Source organism: Sorex araneus, chromosome X, assembly GCF_027595985.1.
Source record: "Sorex araneus isolate mSorAra2 chromosome X, mSorAra2.pri, whole genome shotgun sequence".
Lineage (NCBI taxonomy): Eukaryota > Metazoa > Chordata > Mammalia > Eulipotyphla > Soricidae > Sorex > Sorex araneus.
This window is the reverse complement of record NC_073313.1, coordinates 320,864,640-320,881,825: the sequence shown is the minus strand read 5'-3', so window position 1 is coordinate 320,881,825 and position 17,186 is coordinate 320,864,640.

Here is a 17,186-nt window from a genome sequence, read left to right as displayed (position 1 = left end):
TTGTGGGGATCTGATTTTATGTTCAGCAGAGATAGAGTGATATCATAGCTTATGCATTTTTATTTTAAAAGCTTGTTAATCGACATTAAATTCTATTATTTTTTAAAAATATATTTATTTTAATTAAATCACCATGAGATTCACAGTTACATTGTTATTCATGACTGAGTTTCAGTCATACAATGTTCCAAAGACTATCCCTCTACCAGTGTACATTTTCCACCACCAATGTTTCCATCCTCCAGCCTGCTTCTATGTCAGGCATTTCTCTCTGCCTGTCTATCTGTCTGTCTGTCTTTTTCCCTCTCTCCTCTCTTTCTCTTCCCTACCCCTCCATTTGGGCATTATGGTTTACTATGCAGAAGTTTAGCTGAGAAGTTTAGCTTATACCTTTTCTACTAGCTCAGGAAACTCATACATATTAATGAAAGAGAGAGGTGAACATGGACTATTGAGGAATATAATACAAAGAACATATGTCACATGTACAGAAAATGGTGGGGAGATATCATTGGGGTGTTTTTAGTATGTTAATGAATATAGAGGAAAATAGAGGTCTAAATGACTTCTACTATACTATCTCTATTGACTGGTGCTATCTGTCCAGGAATTTGAGGTCTTGTGAGGGTTAAAGTGTTTTAAAATTTCAATTTGGTCCAATCAGATCTAAGAGAATGCCAGGGACAACCTCTCCCGGAGAGGTTGTCACATCCTCCAAATTATATCTCAGAACAGCTCTTTGTTGTTACAGTTTTTTGCCGTGATGGGAAGATGAGGGTGGCAGAGAGTGAATGGATACACCCACCACAAAGACCATGGAGACTTCATGCTTTGGTGGTCCTGGTGGAGGTTGGGGGCAGGCTCATACGATGTATTGGAGATTTGAATCATAAATCAATGGTATACAAGGCCAACCTTTTCACCTAAACTAAATCTCCAGTCCCAGGCCAGTCTGTTTTAGCTTTTTTTTTTTTTGGTAGTGGTATTGGGGCAGGTTTGGGCCACACCCAGTGATATTCAGGTGTTATTTGTTGCTCTGCACTCAAGAATCACTCCTAGTGTTGGTGTGGGAACTATATGGAATGTCGGGGATCCAACTCTGGTCAGCTATATGTAAGGCAAATGTACTAACTCATCTATACTATTTCACAGGCACCTTTTGACTTTCCTTAGTCTCAGAGTCCTAAAGTTCTGGAGTCCAAGCGGAACGGGTTAATTTGCAAAAAGCTTTGACTAAAAATAACATAGTCAGTCTTTGTATAAGCTTACAGTGTGTAAATATGTTGTGCTTTACTCAACTAAGCCTTGTTTCATGTGCGTTTAAGGTTTTAAATGGTGATATACTGGAGGCCGTCACACAAATAAGATTATTTTGTAAGATTAATTTTAGAGAGGTTGTTTTTGCATTATGTCAGCATTTTTAGTCGTGTTATAACTTACCAAATTGTCTACAAAAGATTTTAAGCTTTTTACCTGTTTTGGAGTAACTAGTTCTCAAATTGTTGCATATAGTGGTTAAGGCACTGATATAAGTTTAAAAGATCGGCCACATTTATAATTTACTTACTTGGAAATTTTTGACCAATAAAGTGATGAACATTTTTTCTGTGGTCTTGTTTTTATCTTTTGTAAAATGTATATGCATGTTTTCTGTCTTCACTTTTGTTTTTATTAAAAGTTTTCTAAGTATTTATGTTATATCTTTCTTTGTCTTGATTATATGGGAAATTTTACTCTAAAAAGTTTTGAAAATTTTAATTACCTCACGTCTATCCATTTTCCTTTATAAAGGTTCCTATTTCCAGTGTCATGATTATGTATCCCTACTGGATAGCATGATCATATTAACTAATATGAGAGAATATTTTGATTCATTATTCCCTTTACCTCCAGGTTTATAGTTGAATATTTCATAATGGAAATCATGATCAATGGAATTTTTAGTGGAGTGCCTTGAAGGAAAAGTCAGGACCACATGATTTTTAATTAAAATGAATTTTGTGAAAGGATTACATTGTGAATATGATTTCCTGGTGACTTCTTTTTAGTAATAAAAATGGGATTCATTGGAAATATTGAACTACATTAAGATTTTATGGAAGTTAGACATAATTTCAATGTTAATGTTTTTGTATAGTGTGTGAATTATTCTGTATTTGAATAACTAATAATATTCTATCTCAGCAAGTTACCTGAATGTTTGTTTTGTGAGAAAATTTTGCGTGTGAACCTTTAAACTTAGAAGGTCAAACTAATGTAGATATGTCATAGATGTATATCTTTATTAATACTCTGAGAAAATCTTTTAGTAGCTAAAGAAAAATGTGAGACTTATGCAAAATTTATTAAATAATTTATTAAATAAGTTAATTGAGTGCATATGATAACTGCTGTGAATTGAAAGTTCCCATTGGGGCCTTATAATGAAAACAGAGTAATAAATAGGCAGGTGAGAAAAAGCATTGAAATGCCAGAAATGGCTTTTACTTTTCTTTTTTTCACCTTTATAACAGGCTTTCTCAATTTTATCTTTGTTTACATAATCGAAATTTTCAGGTACATAGCTTCATACACCTATATGTATGTTAAGGTTCAATAGATCCCACCAACATTTTAGTTCTATCACTATCAAGTGACCCCTTGTACTATTCCTCACACTACTTTTCCTTCTCTCTGGCAACCACCATGTTTTTCTGGGTCTAAGAGTTCCTTTTATAATGCTTTTTCTAATTCATTTTTTGGTTATTTATATTCAATATATAAATAAAACTTGGCAGGTGTATGATTTAAAAGTATATTCTCATGGTATTTGGGGCAACTACCAACTTTTTGCTAGAGTGCCAATCAGTGCTTTTCTGGATTTTGCAATGCCTGGGATGGAACCAGAGATGGACACTATGTTTTTTTGTTTCTTTAAAATTTTATGATGGTTTCCTTCACTGTGTAAAAGCTTTCATTTTCCTTCTGTTTATTTTTTCATATTTTTTCTTTTTTCTTTTCCTTCTGTTTATTTTTTACCATTACAATTAAAGTCAAGTCTCCAAGAGAGTGTCTCTGTAATTCCTATTTTAAGTAATCTAATTCCTTCCTTCCTTCCTTCCTTCCTTCCTTCCTTCCTTCCTTCCTTCCTTCCTTCCTTCCTTCCTTCCTTCCTTCCTTCCTTCCTTCCTTCCTTTCTTCCTTCCTTCCTTCCTTCCACATGTGACTGTGTTTTTTCCCATCTTCATTTGTTGAATAGGCTTTCTTTATTCTGTTATATTATCTTGACTCCTTTATCATTAAATCTCTGTATATCACTGTATCACTGTTACCCAGTTGCTTATCGATTTGCTCAAGTGGGCACCAGTAACATCTCCATTGTGAGACTTATTGGCATATCAAATACGCCACGGGTAGTTTTTAGGTTCTGCCATGCAGGCAAGATACTCTCAGTAGCTTGCTGGGCTCTCTAAGAGGGGGAGAGGAATCAAACCCAGGTCTGCTGCATACAGGGCAAATGCTCTACCTGCTGTGCTATTGCTCCAGTATATTTTGGTGTATTTTGTACCTCTATATTTTATTTTGTCAGTTGGTGTATCAGTTTGTTCTTATGCCATACTCTTTATTTTTTATTTAAAATTTTTTATTTATTTAATTTTTATATTTATGTAGTTCACAATAATTTATTACACTCAATATTTCTTTTTTTAAATTTTATTGAATCACCATGAGATAGTTACAAACTTTTATGTTTGGGTTACAATCACACAATGATCAAACACCCATCCCTCCACCAGTGCACATTCCCCACCATCAATATCCCCCATATACCTCCCCTTTCCCACCCTCCTCCTGCCTTCATGGTAGACAATATTCTCCATACTCTTTCTCTCTACTTTTGGACATTATGGCTTGCAACACAGACACTAAGAGGTCACAAGGAAAAAACCTCCAACCCCATCAAAAAATGGGGAGAAGAAATGAACAGAAGTTTCCTCAGAAAAGAAATACAAATGGCCAAAAGGCACATGAAAAAATACTCCACATCGATAGTCATTAGGGAGATGCAAATAAAAACAATAATGAGATATCATCACACTCAATATTTCAATGCAAATACCACCACCATTACACCTTACCACCACTATTATTTAGAATATTTCAAAACACCATTCTAGTCTGACCCAACAACAAGCCCTAAATAATTTATTTTATATTGCTTGTTATGGATAATTTGCTAAAAATGATCAAAAGAGATTTCCTTAGAAGGAGGTATTTGAAGATTGTTATATCTCACCCTGGAAACATTACCACTAAGTATAAGAGATTATAGACATGTTACAGGTTGAACCTTGTATGATAATGTTTTTTTAACCCAGATTGGTCTCCTACTTTACATCCCATCCGATGTGATGTGCTACTTCTGGCATATCAGTAGTGTACAGTATGAGATGTTGCACTGCCACAAAAGCAGCCGCTCACTTAAGAATTCTAAAATTTTAAATAGGGTGATGATACAGAGTCAATTTTTTAACTGTATGGTGACTTTGAGGTCTGGAGAAATCATTGAATCTAGTCGATCTCTTCCAAGATTTATTTGTGAGACTCTGAATCATGGACAGTTAATGAGCTTGTATGGTGCCAGAGGCAGTTCACGGATGTGACTGCCAGGATCCTGGAAGAATAGGGAGATGTGGGGAGGTCACCCATTTCTTATTCCATGAGACTTTGGAGTTTTTGGTTACAAAACCCATATACATAAGATTTTCAACAGATATACTCATGCAAAAGGTTCATCCCAAACCTGTGGAGATGGGCCTTGAGCATGATGGTGACTGGGTTCTGGAGGTTTTCAGCTGCCAAGGCTCTGTTTGGACAGATGAGGTATGCCATATTCTTTAGAATTAGCATTATTTGTAGTATTACTTTAATAACTTTGTAGTATAACTTGAAATCAGTATAACTGTCTTACTTCTTTATTTCTCAGAACTACTTTGGCTATTTGTTGTTTTATGTTTGTCCATAGAAATTTTAGAATTATTTGCTTCAGTTTCTTTAAAAGAACCATTGGAATCTTGATGGATGGTAATTAATCTAAAATTACCTTATGTGAAATAGACATTTTAACAATATTAGTTTTTCCAGTTACATGTATGTGTTATATTTCCATTTTATTGTATCTTATATTTCTTTTTAAAATGTAAATTTTTTCCATTTGTAGATCTTTCACCTTTTTTGTTAAGTGTACCACCAAGTGTTTTATTCTTCTGATAAAATTGTAAATAGACTTATTTTATAAATGTTACTTTCTTCTCATTTAATATTTTCTTTAGTAATGCAATAGATTGAGGATCTCCCCATTGGTGCTTAATATTTTAGTACTGGGGGACTCCAAGAGCACTCCACTCCACTGTTGTTCAGAGAAGGTAAATTTTTTTTTTGTTTGTTTTTGGGTCACACCCGACGATGCACAGGGGTTATTCCTGGCTCTTCACTCAGGAATTACCCCTTGCAGTGCTCAGGGGACCATATGGAATGCTGGGATTAGAACCCGGGTCGGCCGCGTGCAAGGCAAACGCCCTACCCGCTGTGCTATCGCTCCAGCCCCCGAGAAGGTAAATTTTCAAAGTGACATTGAGTGATCTGTTTTCTGAAAAGAGCAAATAAGTTTGGAAAACTCTGATTTATTACTTAGATGTGGATTTGTTAAATGTTGGCTTATTATGACAAGGTTTCTTCCATCAACTCACAGTTTATTGAGTATTTTTATCACAAATAGGTGCTGTGTATTGTTATGTACCTTTTCAGCATCTTGAGAAAATTATCTCATTTTTATCTGTCCATTTATGGATGTAGTTAATTACATTAGTTGGCTTGTGTATAACATATTGAACCATCCTTGCATCTCTATAATAAATCCCTATTGGTCATGGCATGATTCCTTTGGTGTATTTATGGCTTTTATTTGCCAATATTGTTTGCATCCAAGTTCATTAGAGATATCAATCTCTATTTTTAGCCTATTTTCATATGTGATTTTTAAGTTCAGGGTTATATCAGCCTTGAAATTTGTACTAGGAGTATTCATTGCTTATAATACTTTATGAGTTTTTGAACAACAGGTATTATATTTTCTTTGAAAGTTTTATAATACTCACTAGCAAAGTCTCCTGATCCTGGATTTTTAAGACTAGATTTCTGTCTGATTTTCTGAACTTGTAATTAATCTGTGCAAGTTATCTATTTTTTCTTGATTTAATCTTGAATTTTGTAAGATTCTAAATATTTATCTATTTTTTCACAGTTTTCATCCAATTTATTTGCAGTAGAGGTTTATAGAATTTCTTATCATCACCCATATCTATTATATCTCTTTCAAATTTCACCTCATCATTTGTGAATATTTAAAGTATCTCTCTCTCTCTGTCTCCCTCCCTTCCTCCCTCTTGATGAACCTAGTTAAGAATATATCTATTTCATTTGCCTATTTTGCCATAATTTTGGTTTTTAATTTGCCTTCAATTTTTATTTTGGTTTCAATTTTATTATTACTTTGCATTTAAAAATTTTGTTTACTTATTCTATATCTTCTTTATTTAAAAAAATAAATTGAATCACAGTGAGATACACAGTTACAAAGTTTCTCATGACTGGGTTTCAGTCATATAATGTTCCAACACCAGTATACATATCTTACCACCAATGTCCCCAGTTTTGCTCCCCCTCCATGCCCATCTTGCCTTTATGAAGGCACTATTCTGTTTTCTCTCCCTTTACTTTCTATAGATGTGTGAGATTAGAGTGTTGTTTGAGGCTTTTCTTGTTGATTCATGTGGGCCTGTGAAATAATGAATTTCTCTCTTTATACTGTTTCTGCTATATCCCAAAAGATCTGATAGTTTGTCATTTCCTTTTCATTGGTTACCAGATAAGTTTTTACTTATTCTTTGAAGTCTTCATTTACTCATTAATTGTTTAAATTTCAAACAGACATTTTTTTCACTTATCTTATTGAAATGTGTCTTATTAACTTTGAGTGTGTTGATTGATATACTGTGACTATCAGTGCTTTAACACTGCAACAGTGCATTTTAATTATCTGTATCCCTTTAAAAACTGCAGATTTCAAATCAGTAGATCTTGACTGAAACCTGAGAATATATCAATCAAACTCTTCAGTGAAATTGCTGTGCTGTTTTGGTCTCCTTCCTAGGATCAAGGGTTGAAAAATATTATATTGATCATTTTTAAGAAATATAAACCAATAAAATATAATTATATGTAGTTATATTTTATTGGTTTATATTGCATTAGAGTAGTGATTCATATTTTTATCTCTTCAAACTAGCAAATATCATATGAGGTCTGGACAAAAGTTTGCCAGTATATCTGAAAAGAACTGAAATCCCTAAATGATAATTCCAGCTTTTATTCTCTTGAATCTTAGTTTAAAAATTATCATAATATCCTGAACTATTTTTTTTGTTTTTGTTTGTCTTGGGCTGGAGGTATCAAATAGTGCTTAGGGGCTTGGCACTTGGTAGATGCTCCCAGAAGTAGAGACCAGGTGATATTGGGGATCAATATTTGAGCTCCTACATTCAGAGCATGTGCTCCAGACCATTGAGCCATCTCTATCCTAGTTCTTATTATTTTTATCGTGTTTGGATTTTTTGCTTTCCATATGAATTAATTATTGCTTTTTTTTAAGGCCTTTAATATTAGAGAAAAACACTAGTTTATAAGCTTTGAATATTTCTTTGGTTTTATAATATATGAATAACATTTTTGAAAGGCTCAAACTAGGTTAATGATGAGACTACTCCATAGGATACATCACCCTTTACAAAGATATTTAGTTCTAAATTTATAGGATTCTATTTCTGTGGAGTCCCAAAATGGGTCATTTTCAAGTGAGATTTATTTTCAAGTGAGAAATCTCAACTGATTTCTCTGAAAATTACTTTGTCTTGTCCAGTTTAAAGACATATATTATATCTAATTCAAGATAATAATTTACTGTTTTTCTAATAGTACAGTATATATTCTTCTTTTTGAAAAAATATTCAATATATTTCATGACTATGCAAAGCTATTAGTATAGGTCCTTTTGCAAAATTTATCGCTGATGAGAGCTTACAGGATAGCTTTTTTTTGGAATGTGAGCTCACTGAAGCCGAGGAAGATGTATACATCCATTCATTCCTTTGCTTTCTGAGGATACTATGTGTAAATTCACCATGCCTTTCTACTTTACATAAATGTACATATACTTATCATTTCTCAAGACAATACTCCTATGTTTAAATAATGTATTTTTTTTTGCTTGTACCAGTGGCAATTAGCTAATACTATTAAGATAATTCATAATTCAAAGACTTTATAATTTATTTTTTGAAACACATCATATTCATTCATTTAGCTATAGTTTGTCACTGATTTTGCTCTAAAAAGCCAGAGTCAAGCAGTTAAGATAGACTAAATGACTGCAAATGCTGAGATATTTATTATCTGTCATTTACAGATAATTATCTAATGTCATTATCTAATCCTATTGTGAAGGGATGATGGATATTCAAACTACACACTTTTTCTAGTCATAGATTCAAAGTTTCAATAGTAAATACTTGGTGGACTGCTCATTTAAACCAATGAAAATGAAGAGAGCATTTACTTCATTCCTACTAAAATGGAGACTACATACTCCAATCCATTGAAGAGTATAAACACTTAAAAGCAAAAGTAAAACCAAACTTTTAAAATATTGTAGAGCTAGAATGAACTACTGCTTTCCTTACAAGTAACAAGGAAAGCAGTGCTAGTAATCTAATAGGTAAGCTAGTTTTAACGATGACTTTTTCTTCGGAAGCCTTGACATGACCAACTTGACTTTATTTGTGCTATGTTCACAGAACATGAAATGAATCTACTACTTGCATGTGGAGAGAATTTTTTGGAAGTTGTTTTGTGATTCTGGAAACTCAAAGTAGTTATACTTTTAGTTTCAGGGTAAACTGCAACTTTCATAAGGGAAGTAATTTCCTATACAAATTTTAGTGGTAGTTTGGTTCGGTTGGAAAGTCATCTCTGAGTTGTCATTTGGACTTGCCTTGCTTTTTGCATGAATTAATAAATCTATCTTGGGAAAAAGAAAATAAATTGAAAAAATATCATGACAATTTTTTGTTTGTTTTTTGTGTGGGCCACACCTGGCAATATTCTGAGCTACTCCTATTGTGTGCTCATGAATAACTCCTAATGGTTCGTGGGAGACCATATGCAGTGCTGGAAATCAAACATCAAACTGGGACTAAAAACTTTAAAGCCTGTACTATTTCTCTGCCCAAGAATTCATTTTAAAATAGGTCCCCATTAATAATGGCCTTAGGTTTATGGAGATTTAAAAAAAGTTGTCATTAATGATAACTTTCTATGCAAACCTTAAAATACTCCTGAGATAAGGTTTTCATCTCTTCTCTCTCTCGTTCTTTCTTTCTTTCTTTCTTTCTTTCTTTCTTTCTTTCTTTCTTTCTTTCTTTCTTTCTTTCTTTCTTTCTTTCTTTCTTTCTTTCTTTCTTTCTTTCTTTCTTTTCTTCTTTTTTCTTTTTTTCCTTCCTCCCTCCCTTTTTACTCTTCCTCCCTCCCTCCTTCCCTTTTTCCTTCCTTCCTTCCTTCCTTCCTTCCTTCCTTCCTTCCTTCCTTCCTTCCTTCCTTCCTTCCTTCCTTCCTTCCTTCCTTCCTTCCTTCCTTCCTTTCTTCCTTCCTTCCTTCCTTCCTTCCTTCCTTCCTTCCTTCCTTCCTTCCTTCCTTCCTTCCTTTCTTCCTTCCTTCCTTCCTTCCACCACACCCAGTCATGCTCAAGGTTTACTTCTGGTTTCTTATTCTATGATCACTCCTGGCAGGGCTCAGGAGACCATATGTGCTTCCAGAGATCAAAACTGCTTTGGCTCTGTGCAATACATGTGCGGTGCCTGCTGTACTATCTCTCTGTGCCTCCATCCTATAGAGAGAAGTATTTAAGGAAATGCATTTCAAAAATTACACAAAAATAAATGGAAATAAATTTCTATGAAAGAGCTCCATCAGAAAAAAAGGGAAAGCAATGTTAAACCTGTACACATTTCGGAAAATGATTATACATATATAAAATAATATACGTATTAAAATTAAAAGCTGGATAAAAATGTAAATAATAGATATGTAATAACCAAACTGATTTAAAAAATTTAAAAATCATTAACTTATATTTAAAAAATAGAAGATAGTCTAAGCAGTCAACTATATGGAGATACATCTAGAAAGCTTGCTCAAAATTAAAAAAAATATATTTTAAAATAATGTTTAATTTTTAAATACAGAAATATTGAGAGACATGTAATAGGAGTAATATATAATGTATTTGCTAACTAGATTTCCAGAAGCTAAAACCAAAAAAAAACACTGCATTGTGAAATAGTGACAAGGAATTTCTATAAATAATGTAAAATACTTTATTCTAAGACATAGAAATCTCTCAAAGAGCAAACAAAAATAAATACAATCTATAAACTCTAACTTAGAACCTGCAGAGTACTCAAGCACACAAAACAACTAAAACTGCACATCAATGAAAGCAACTTCCACAGGAAAAAAAAAAAAAGATTTGACAGACAGCTGACACCATAATCAAAGCAATGAAGGGGGAAGAAAATGTTGAACTGTATCTTCAAATTGTATACAGAAAATCGCTGTCTACTTAGAATTATACGCCTAGAGAAATATTTTAAAAATATGAACCATTAGGGTTCAGAGACATAGTTCAGTGGCAGGGTACTTGCCTTGCATGCAGACAAACCAGGTTAGATCCTTGGCCCTCTATATGCTGCCTGAGCCCTGCATGCCGAATCAAGAGTAATCCCTGAACACCACCAGTGTGCCCTGACTAAAAACATAAGAGACAACATGAAAAAATTTTTTGAAAAATAAGAGCTGAGCCTATCAGTAGCAATTCTTTTCTTTTTTTTTAATTTTTTAATTTTTTAATTTTTTTTGCAGTGAGTCACAGTGAGGGTACAGTTACAGATTCACACCTTTTCGTGCTTGTTTTTCCCTCATGCAATGTTCGAGAGCCCATCCCTCCACTAGTGTCCATTCTCCATCACCAATGAACCCAGTATCCCTCCCACCCCACCCCCATCCCATCCCCCCACCCCACCCCGCCTCTGTGGCAGGTCATTCCAATTTGTTTTCTCTCTCTCCTTTTCAGTGTTATGGTTTGCAGTAGGGGCACTGAGTGGCCATCGTGTTCAGTCTCTAGTCTACTTTCAACACACATCTCCCTCCCCGCACAGGATCTCCAATCACATTTTACTTGGTGTTCCTTTCTCTATCTGGGATGACTTTCCCCCAGCGTGTGAGGCCAGCCAGCTTCCAAGCTATGGAGCCAACCTCCCGGTATTATATACTACTATTCTTGGGTATTAGTCTCCTACTCTGTTGTTTTATATTCCACAGATGAGTGCAATTTTTCTATGCCTGTCCCTCTCTTTCTGGCTTATTTCACTTAGCATGATACTTTCCATGTTAATCCACTTATATGCAAAGTTCATGACTTCATCTTTTCTAACAGCTAGTAATTCTCTTCTAAGTGAAATATAAAATGGGTCCTTCAAAAAGGTCATCAGTCTTTTGGGAAAATACAAAAGAGGTGGAGAGGAGAGAGGGAAAAGGAAGACAGCAGAGCTAGATAATGGGATGTGCCAAAAAGTCTGAAAACATTGACTATATCATATAGGTCAAATTTGGTTGAATTATGAATGAAATATTATTAATCAAATAGTACATGTTTGGTAGAAGTGACTGGACTTTTAGGATTTCAAGGTTCTTAAATGTTTGGGAGGTGCTGGAGTGTAATACATCAGGTAAGGCTCTTGTGTTGCATGTGGCCAATCCAGATTTGATCCCAAGCACCACATGATTCACAAAGCACAGCGCAAGTGATCGCTAGGTACAGAGCCAGGAGTAAACCCTGAGAACAACCCTGAGAATAAGATATTTATAATTTGTAAATGTAAAACTATACTTACCTTCTACAGATTAGTAGAAATTAAAGCAAAATATCTTGTGTTATTATAGATTTAGACAACATTGAGTTCGTATAGTAAATCTGGAAATGGAAAAAAAAGTAACAAAGTGTGAATAGAAGTAATATTCCATTTATCTGACAAAGGGGTAATACCCCAAATACATTTAACAAATCATAAAACCCTACTATAACAAAAAGCAAATATCCAGCACAAATGTTGAGGAGAGCTAAACCTCTCCAAAGTTGGCCAACAGGTACAAGTAAATAAACCACATAATCAGTGATTATCTGGGAAATACACATCAAAGTGACATTTATATATCATCTCATACTAGCAAAAATGAGATATATCAAAAAGGCCCAAAGGAATAAGTCCTTGGGAGGTTGGAGGGAATGGGATGTGGAGAAAAAGGAGCCCTCACTCAGTGTTGGTTGGATTTCAGCCTTTATGGAAAACAGTATGATTTTTCAAAAAAAATAATTACAATTACCTTATGATTCAATAATTCTCTTCCATGGAATCCAAAGAAAACAAAAATAACTTCATTTAGAAATATAAGTGCACAACTATGTTCTTTGCAGTTTATTTACAGTGATAAAGATCTGGAATCCAACTGCCCAATGACAGATGAGTAGATAAAGAAGTTGTAAAGTATGTACATGTATACTGCCACTGTTACTGTCATCCCATTGCTCATCGATTTGTTCGAGCAGGCACCAGTAACGTCTCTCATTGTGAGACTTATTGTTACTGTTTTTGGCATATCCAATACGCCACGGGTAGCTTGCCAGGCTCTGCCATGCAGGCGCAATACTCTCGGTAGCTTGCTGGGCTCTCTGAGAGGGGTAGAGGAATCGAACATGGGTCAGCTGCGTGAAAGGTGAACGCCATACCACTGTGCTATTGCTCTAGCAATATATACTATTTCATATGAAATGAAATAGTATTCAAGAAAGAAAGAAGCCTTGCCTTTTAGTACAGCATGGTTGGAACTGGAGGTGTCAAAGTAAACAAAATAAGTAAAAGGAGGAAATATACTGGGTAGTCTCACTTATAAGTGGTATTTAAAAATTACACAAGTCAATACACAATGAAAATTATCTTTAGGCTCTGAACACATAATCAAGATAATCAAAGGGGGTAGGCTGGATTTGTATGAAAGTATTCAATGGACTTTGGTGGAAAGGTGTTGCCACTGTGAAGGTGATGTAGTATGCTAACAAAAATACATGAATATTACTCTCTGATAAGCCATCATTACCTTAGTAAAAAATAACTAGAAGAATCAAGAAAAATGCTTATGACTCCATCGTAAATTCATTTGTAGAAAGTGCAAACTTTTTATTCACCAAACAGAAATGCTCTACCTGGAGACAGGTAAAAAGATATTTATGGTTAACTTCTTTATAATAGCAAGAACAGAGGAAAATACCCAGATATTCATTGAAAGTAGAGTAAATAATTTTCTGCTCGGATCGGACTGGGCCTCTTATACCCAGATACCCCATTTTCTAGTAGCTAGGCAGTCACACCCAGAAACTGCCCCCAACACGGTGTAATTCCATCAATGGCCAACTATGAGACATCTGATAGCCTAGTTCTTTCTCTTGGAGAACTTGGCAAGCTACCAAGAGTTTACTGCCCTTATTGCCTGCATGGGAGAGCTTAGCAAGCTCCCCATGGTGTATTCATATGCCAAATACAGTAACAATGATGGGTCTCATTCCCTGACCCTGAAGAGCCTCTAATGTGGCACTTTTGGGAAAAATGAGTAAAAAGAGGCTGCTAAAATCTCAGGGCTAGGATGAATGGAGATGTTACTGGGCCCGCACAAGCAAATTGTTGATTAACGGGATGACAGTGATACAGTGATGCTCATAAGATATAATATTATGCAACAGTGCAAATGAATATTCTACTACTACATATATAATGACAAATCTTAATAGCATAATGTTTAATAGCATGAGTTCAAATTTTTGTTAATAATCTTGGAAAAACACAATTTTTGAAAGAAGTTCCACACATACCTTAAATCTCATAACATTCCCTTGAGATAAGCAATTCTGGTATTATTGTCCTACCAGTGAGAAGCACAAGATTAAGGGTGAAGTAAGGTTACCAATGACAAATCATAGAACCGAAACTAGAATCTAGCTCTTCTGACATGCTGCCTTCCTGAAAACATTTAAGCAATGCTCTGTGAGTCTCTCCTACGATGATCAGTTCTGTTTTAAGTACCTCTTCCTATCATCCCCAAATATCCACTGTGATAAGACATTTCTTTCATGTCACTGGATGCATTAGCACTCTTTGGTGTATTAAGCACCATCCTAGAATATTTTTATTTTAAATGTTGAGTATTCTTTTCCACAAGCTAAAATGATGATATGAAAGTGACTTTCAGAAAATTCTGCAAAGTAATTTTTGTTGGATATGTAAAACTTATGAATGTAAGTCTGTTTACATTTTTATTTTTATTTTTATTATTATTTTTTTTTGCTTTTTGGGTCACACCTGGCGATGCACAGGGGTTACTCCTGGCTCTGCACTCAGGAATTACCCCTGGCCGTGCTCAGGGGGACCATATGGGATGCTGGGAATTGAACCTGGGTCGGCCGCATGCAAGGCAAACGCCCTACCCGCTGTGCTATCTCTCCAGCCCCTGTTTACATTTTTAAAAATCTGCATCATTTTCCAATACAGTGTTTAGATTGATATAAACAGCCCAGTAAAAAGGTGGTTAACAACATCCCATCCTACTGAGAAACAACATATATATATGTATATATGTATGTATATGTGTATATATACATATACATGTATATATATATGTGCAAGCCACATCGATGAGTTTGATTTCTTTGCTGACTTTATTAGAGGAAGAAAATTTAAGAAAAGCTTTTCAGGTACCATTTCATCTCAGGTGTGGCATCCTCAGCGTCAAGGTAGAAAAATAATCTCATTTAGGAAGACTAAAGTAGTAAAAAGTTAACATTTATTTATTTAATCTATGATCAAAGCATAAGTGCATGTTGCAAAAAGGATGACGCTTGCTCAGTGATTTTGCTTATCTGGTGTAAATATTCTTATTAAGGAAGATTTTAAATGGTATGTTGGGAATGTGAAATACATTGGAATTTTCAACTTAGAATACAACAGTGAAATTGAATGTAACTGACCCAAAACTACCTGTCAAAAGTAGAAAACGGCAATAAAGGCAAGAAACAACTGCCCTGGTATATAAAGAAAATAAAGTTAATAGAAACCTTTAGGTTTAAGTAAACCATCAAACATCAGGCATTTTAGGGGCTGGAGTGATAGATAGTACAGTGATAGATAGTACAGTGATAGATAGTACAGTGGGGAGGGTGTTTGCCTTACATGCAACTAACCAGAGTTCAATCCCCAGCATCTCATATGGTCTCCCAAGAACCACCAGGAGTAATTCCTGAGTGCAGAGCCAGGAGTAACCACAGAGCATCGCTGGGTGTGACTCAAAAAGAAAAAAAAAGAAAAAGAAAAAAAACATGAAAATAATGTGGACCTATATTATCAAGAATAATTTTTTTAAATTTTATTTTTGTATTTAAATATAATTACAATAGGGGGAAACAAATATATGAAGAGTAGATGGTGAAGAAAATAAATTGGGCTCCAAAAACAGTGGAGATGTGGGAAATGAAGTAAGACCAAGAAACAACATTCAAATGGATTTAGACTCCCTCTAAATCCGTCCTCTCCCCAAAATGTTTCTCTTTTTTTTTCCCGATTTTTGGGTCACCACCGGCTGACCCAATGCACAGGGTTACTCCTGGCTCTGCACTCAGGAATTACTCCTGGTGGTGCTCAGGGGACCATATGGGATGCTGGGATTTGAACCCAGGTTGGCCAAGTGCAAGGCAAATGTCCTACCCTCTGTGCTATCGCTCCAGCGGCCCCCCCCCCAAATGTTTCTTACATTGATATTTGTTAAAAACCTAAAGTTGGTTATTGTCTTATCTTAAAAAGAAATTATTAGTTAGATATATGTTAGAAATTGTAAGATAAGGCTTGTAAGGCTGTGTAAACCTAAAGTTATGTGCTTTTGTCAATGATATTGGCTGAAACTGCTTTCAAAAACAGAATTGCCACCACAGCAGGACTCATCTTTAATAAAACTATTAAAAAAATAAAGGAGGGTTTGGTTTTTGTTTTTGGTACTTCAAGTCTAAAATCATTGCTGCTGTAACTTAAAAAACATAAACAGTTTTGATTATTGTGAACTGTTGCAGCTATATTTATGATTAACATGCAAAATGAAATAACATGATATAAGCTATAAATAACTAAGAAAAAGGATGAATTTATATTGAATATTTTGAGGTGGCCAATAATGAGGGTATGAACATGAGGTGACTTCCAAAATATCATCAATGCTATTTTGAAGCCATGTATCACTATGCAGATGTGCATTTTATTGCTGTTTTTCACTCATATATTATTGACCTGTTACAAATATTCTTCAGGTTATACTTCAACTTCTCAGTTGTTAGAAAGCTCAATAAATTGTTATAGTCCATGCTGCTACATAAGTAATTATTTAGCATTTGCTAATGCTATATTATCTATAAATATGAAAATATTTGCTAATGGAAAGGAAAGGGTTTGTGTGAAATTAATATTTTATGCCAGAAAGTAACAATGTTGAAATTTTACTAACTTTCTGAGTTGTTTACTAACAATTGAGCATGCAAGAGGAAAGGAAAGGAGTACTTTCCATGAAGCTTCTTGGCTTCAAGTCCTATTGCCTGACTATTGCACTATGTGCTATTTTAGGTTAGTTTTTCTCAGATGGGTGCCATGTGATCCCTTTCTGGCCCTCCAGATATTGCAAAGGTGGGGGAAAATCACAGATGGGGATAACATCACAAGATTAGGGGCTAATCACTAGAACAGAAAGATAACGAGGTTGGAAGGAAGTTATGATCTGAAAAAGGCTGTCAGTTGAGCTCATGAAGCTTTTAATGCTTCTGCAGATGTTTTCACATGATTCTCAACACCTTTAACTTTTCCTACACCACCTTTCATCAGTCAAATTTTGCGTAGTATTTTTTAAAATTAAGATCCCATATGTTATGACATAGTGTTTATTAGATATTT